We start from the raw sequence: 6258 nt of genomic DNA, 5'->3' as shown, positions 1-6258 counted from the left end.
TTTTTTTTTTTAATTTTATCTTGATTTTATTTAATCTGTGTGCACACTTGTATATATATGTGCACCACTTGCATGCCTAGTATATATGATGCCAGGAAAGGGTGTCAGATCCCCTGGACTTGACATGACTGTGAGCCTCCCTGTGGTCGCTGGGAATCAAACTCAGGTCCTCTGGAAGAGCAGTCAGTGCTCTTAACTACTGAGCTATCTCCCCAGCCCCCCAGAATTTGTATCTTAACATGACCCCTGGGTCTTTCCTACCCTAATAAGATTGAAATGCAGTACTGGACTCAACTCAGGCCTGAGTTCCTAAGAGCTATGTCCTGCCCAAAGAGCTGTCCAGCTATGCCCAACGGGAGCTGAACCTACTGGATATAGCCACCAGCCAAAAGCATCTAAAGTGCTCAGAAGATTGATAAGGCAGACACATGGACATCACCCGTGTTGGAGAACAATATGCAATAGCTCATCCATCCCCTGGTCAGATTGGCTCCACACTGCACCCTCTCTCCCACCGATACCTCTATGGTACATACTCGTGTTGCCTGCTCCTGTCCCAGCCCTGGCCCTTGACCCATGTCCCTTGGTTATCAGTGTTTTAGAAACCCCTGTTTGGGCCGGGCAGTGGAGGCACATGCCTTTAATCCCAGCACTTGGGAGGCAGAGGCAAGTGGATTTCTGAGTTCAAGGCCAGCCTGGTCTACAAAGTGAGTTCCAGGACAGCCAGGTCTACACAGAGAAACCCTGTCTCGAAAAACCAAAAAAGAAAGAAAGAGAGAAAGAAAGGAAGGAAGGAACCCCTGTTTGGGCCCCATACTCTTCCAGAGCCAGCCTTCCTGAGCTCTCAGCCTTTGAAGCTGAGGGCTGAGAGTACTAAATGACTAAACCCAAGACAGATGTAGCTCAAGGGAATTGAGCTGTTCTGAAAGCAGCTGGCAGAACCTGAAAGTCATTAACAGCCATCAACACCCCTGGGGGTGACTATCATTGATTCATTTATTGCTATTAACATTTGAGTGTGAATTAGCTTCTGGCTCTTTCTGAATTGGCTGGCAGAGTGAGCTAGGCCATCCAGACTGTTGAGTTTTGATAGAAGACACTAGTCCTAGGAAAGGAAAAAGGCCCAGGCCAGCTAGTTTCCAACCTCCTTCTCCAGCTGGCCAACCTGCTTGTCCCAGTCTCAGTGAAGCCCACAGACGAGGCTTACAGAAGAGCCTGTGCCCAAAACTGGTGATACTACAATGATCATCATCTCCAGATTAAAATTCTGCACCTGGGAGTCAGGTCACCAACTCTTTATTGTTCCTCAGTCTCCTGGCCTGGGGTCCAGAGGAGTTCTATGAAGAGAAGGACATCCTCTACCTGCCAACAGGTCTCCTCAGAGCTCTGACTGGAAGGGAAGAGAGAAGGGAAAGAGGAAAGGAGGGAGGGAGGGAGAGGGAGAAAAGGAGAGGGAGGGAGGGAGGAAGGGAGAAGAAGGGATAAAAAGGGATCTGGGAACAGGGGAGGGAGGGAAACTGATGCTTTGGAGGCTCCTGATTTATGCTGGTCACTATGTTAACTCTGCAACTATTGGCAATTCTGTTCTCCCAATACTGATGACATTATTCCTATTTTACAGCCAAGGAACCTGTAAGCTGGAAGAAACTGAGGCTGGAAGAAATTAGTACCACACACAACATCACCCAGCCCATGAGATGCAGGGCCAGATTTAGAACCAAGACGGGTCTGGTACCACTGCCACCTGCCAAGTCTGGAGACAGGAGGCCAAGAGTCTGTTCAGCCTCCTTCCAAGAACAGCAGAGGAGCCAGAGGGGGCCCCCGACACCCCCTTCTCATGTACTTTGGCAAGTGAGCTTTGTCCTACAAGTTCTTGTCGACTCAAGTACTAGGAAAGCCAATGAAAGAAAGGGAGATAGCAAATTAGCCAGGGAGCACCTGCTGGTGGCCTCGATGTATGCCCTTGTGTTGGGCCAGCCTGGGCTTAAGGCCCTCCTCCCAGCCTCCCTTGCTATCCTATGCCAAGACCATCTCTCCTAGGGACCCACAGCCTCTAGAGACAGATAACTCTTGCTGGGTTGGTTGGGTGGTACTTGATGTTTAAACAGGAAGAATAGCACAGACACTGGGGCCTTAAGTGGCCCTCCTGATCTCAAAGGAGTAGGAAGGGACAGAGAAGCCTGAGAAGGGATATCACTCCTCCCAGACAGTACAGGGCCGGCCAGGTCTGAAAGATCCAAGTCGCCTCCCTAACACTGTCCCAGCTGAGCTATCTGCAGCTGGGATCACTGATCCACCCTCATTCCCCACCCATGCTATCCCCAATTTGAGTGAAACTAATATTTATTAAACACAACCTCGTGTAGACCAAAGCAGTGACCTCATTTTACCACAAACAGACAACACTGTTGGCCATGTCACACAGGAGGAAACCAAGGGCCAGAGGTGCTTACTAATACGCCCAGGTCCCAGCCAATGAAGTGGATTGAGCCCCAGCCTCCCCGGTTCTCTTTCCATGCTAGCCTGATGTTTCCCAGGACCACAAACCTTTTGGGTGAACCTGCACTGATTCTTGAGAGCAGAGCAGAACCTTCCCGTTCCCAAGTTTTCTGGCCTCTAGATGTGGCCTGTGCAATTGCAAGGCAGTGGCTACCCCTAGATCAGCTTTCAGAAATGCCCTGAAGTCTAAAGGATCTCATGTCAGGGCAAAGGCAGCTGGGAGACTCGTTCTAAATAAAGAGGAGATCCTGGTGCGGCTTCACCCCTAACCAGAAGCCTTGAGAAGCTAGACTGCCTGCTCAATGAAGTCCAAAGCTCTTAACCTAACTCTCCTCCCTCATTTGACCCATTACATCCCAGGATCCCCTTGCAGTTAAAACCCGCACCAATTCATGTTCCCCTAAGAAGCCCAGAGTCTCCCCTACTTTCCAATTCCTTCTCTCAATTTCTTCTTACCACCCCAGCCAGCAGAAACCTATGTCACGGACCATTACAAATGTCACCCTCCTCCAACGTCAATTTTCCAACCTTACAGGCACAGCCTCTTTGATGGCACTTCATGGCCTGTGCAGTTCTCTGTCCTCTCCTCCCAGTCCCTGTGCCTGCAGCACATTTTCCAGCCCAGGCTTTGCCCTCTGCAGGTGGCTTTTGCACCCAGGGGGGCTGGGGAAGCTGAAAACAAGGCTCTGGCTTCCCCAGGTTCAGCTTGTTCCTGAGAAGAGTTCTGCCCCTCTCCAAGGCTGCTTAGAGATGCCAGCTCTGTCACCAGGAATCGTGAAAAACCTGGGAACAGTAAGCCAAGCCAAGGAATGTCCCACCCACGGCCGCCAGAGCCACTTCCTTCCTGGAAGGGGAACAAAGGAGAGATAAGGCTTCTCCCTGCGTTCAGGGCTGCAGGGAACTAGGCCTCAAGCAGGCAACCTTATGAAAGGGGCTGTTAGGTGACTGCCTAGGGAACACAGGAGTGAACACAGGTGGGGTCCAGGCCCCACCCTGTCTCTCCTCCTTCACCTCTGCTTGCCCCTGCCACCCCCTCACCCTCCATCTCTGTCTCCATCCTCACAGCTTCCCCTCCTCCATTGCTTGTTTCTTACTCCCATTAGCACCCACTCTCCTGGACCACACTGCCCGGAGACCAGGCTTGAGTCCTGATTTCCCATGCCCTTATCTCGACATTTCAGGCCTTCCTGGTAGGCCCCCAACTCACCTCACCACCCCTTTCCACCACAGACTCTCCCAGGCCTGTGCTTTCCTGCCTCCTGGCTGGTCATGGGAGTCCTGTGACTCCCTGTGACCTGTGTCCTCCCTGCTGGCTCACCCTGAGGAAATCCTGACTCAGATGACCCCCCCAACTCCCATGCTCCACCCTGAGCAGCACTGCCTGATCCCCCAAACAGAAAACATCTCCCCCATCCCAACTAATTCCTCACACACACACACACACCTAGACACTGTGACCCACCCAGGGCTGTTGACAGTTTGTACTGGAAGAAGGTAGCAATGGTAGTAGCAGTCTACATGCTTGTCTCCTGAAGACTGCTTCCCTTCACAGTGTCTCGGCTTGACACCTGAAATGGAGTGGCCAGCCAGGGACCATATCTCCCAAGGGCCCACAGCCTTCAGATGGAACCACGTGATCGGCTTTCACCCTTGGGATGTGAGCAGAGGTGTTCCTTCTGAGACAAAGCAGGCATGCCTCCATTCTCTCTTCCCCGTCCACCGAACGAAGGTGGCAGACTGTTGGCAGGCTGGTCTCTGAGCAGCTCCACTGCCTACCCTGGTATGTCCTGGTATAGGACAAGGAGCACTCTATTGTCTCTAAGCAGTTAGCTCTTCTTGGGCCTGTTAGGCCAGTTAGCCTATCCAGACCAATACAAATTGCTACAACTGTGGGAGTACCTCCTGATTCCTGATGCTAGGAACTCACTTTCCCTCTCTCCACCCCCCCCCTCTGTGTGTGTGTGTCTCTCTCTCTTTCTCTCTCTGTCTCTCTGTCTGTCTCTCTCTGTGTGCGTGTGCGAGTGTGTGTGTATGTGTGTGTGTGTGTGTTTGTCTGTCTGTCTCTCTCTCTGTGTCTATGTGCCTGTGTACTTGGGTATGCCTATGTGGCTGCATATATGTGTGCATGTATGTAAGGCCAGAGGCTAACACTGAGTACCCCCTCTCAACTACTCCCCACCTTAGTTTTTGAGACAGGGTCTCTCCCTGAACTGAACTGATTGGCTGGGGCAGCAAGCCCCCGAGAGCCTCCTTTCTACCTCCCCAAAGCTGAGGTTACAGGGCCATGGGTTTTGGTTTTTTTTTTTTTAATGTGGGTTCTAATGCTTGTGTGCCCTGCAGATGAACATTTCACACTTCCTATGTCAGGCCACCCTCATAGTATCTCCACAGGGGCCTGAGGTCACACAATCACAAGTTCAAGCCCAGGCTGCCGAGTGAATTCAAAGCCAGCCTGGGAAAGAGCAAAATCCTATTTCAAAATCTGAAAGACACACAGACAGAAAGACAGACAGACAGACACTGTCACTGCTCAGTGGTAGCTTTTTCAGCCATACTGGAAAAAAGAAAAGGAAAAAGAGAAGTTATGTTTTTTTGGCCAAAGTTACTCAGTAAACTATATATTCTGGGGCGGTGGTGGCGCATGCCTTTAATTCCAGCACTTGGGAGGCAGAGGCAGGTGGATTTCTTAGTTCGAGGCCAGCCTGGTCTACAGAGTGAGTCCAGGACAGCCAGGGCTATACAGAGAAACCCTGTCTCAAAAAACCAAAACCAAAAACAACAACAAAAACAAAAAACAAAAAACAAAACCAAACAAACAAAAAACTATATATTCTGATTATAGCCAACTGTAGAGTCACCTACAAGCTTTTGGCACAATCTGACATCCTCCCCTAGACTAATGTCAACAGAAAGGGCAACTCAATGTTCTGGTCACACCTTTACCACTACGGTACAAGTGTGTGACCCACATTAAACAGCTTCGTTGTAATTGCCTTTCCATCTCTCTCTTTTTTTTTTAAAGATTTATTTTGTTTATTTTATGTGTATGAGTACACTGTAGCTGTACAGATAGCTATGAGCCATCATGTGTATGGCTGCTGGGAATTGAATTCTGGCCCCGCTCCGGTGTAATACACTGTAGCTGTCTTCAGATGCACCAGAAGAGGGCGTCAGATATCATTACGGGTAGTTGTGAGCCACCATGTGGTTGCTGGGATCCAAACTCAGGACCTTCGGAAGAGCAGTCAGTGCTCTTACCCACCGAGCCACCTCGCCAGCCCGCCTTTCCATCTCTTATCTCTGAGAGCTTCCTGGGTCCTCCTCAGAGCAGAAGGCCCTTCTTATATGCCCAGCAGGGTACCACAGAGGTCCAGACAAGTGTGCGTTTTGCTGAACTGGAATCGAGATCTCACAAGCTCAGTGGTATCTCCACAGGGACCCTCAAATGGCCAAATGTAAAAGGAACTAGGTCCACGAGACACTTGTCACCATTCAGCTCCTGCCCCCCTCACCCACTTGGTCATGCCACTTCCGGGCAGCTGGAGATCCCCAGCAAGGCAGGAGTGGGAATACAGAAATGTACGCCCGTGGCCTGTGTGAGAATGCCAGCGTTTCCCTGCTCAAACCACGCAATCTGGTTTTCATTTCTTCAGGGAAGCGGGTGGAGCGTGACTGAAGGGTGAAAGAAAAAGAATTCCTCCGGCAGAGTGAATAAAGATCAGAAAACATCAAAGTCAATAGGACATGTGGGGGTATTGT

Source organism: Mastomys coucha, unplaced genomic scaffold, assembly GCF_008632895.1.
Source record: "Mastomys coucha isolate ucsf_1 unplaced genomic scaffold, UCSF_Mcou_1 pScaffold5, whole genome shotgun sequence".
In the NCBI taxonomy this organism is placed as follows: domain Eukaryota; kingdom Metazoa; phylum Chordata; class Mammalia; order Rodentia; family Muridae; genus Mastomys; species Mastomys coucha.
The sequence above is the reverse complement of the archived record's forward strand: the minus strand, read 5'-3'. Positions refer to the sequence as shown.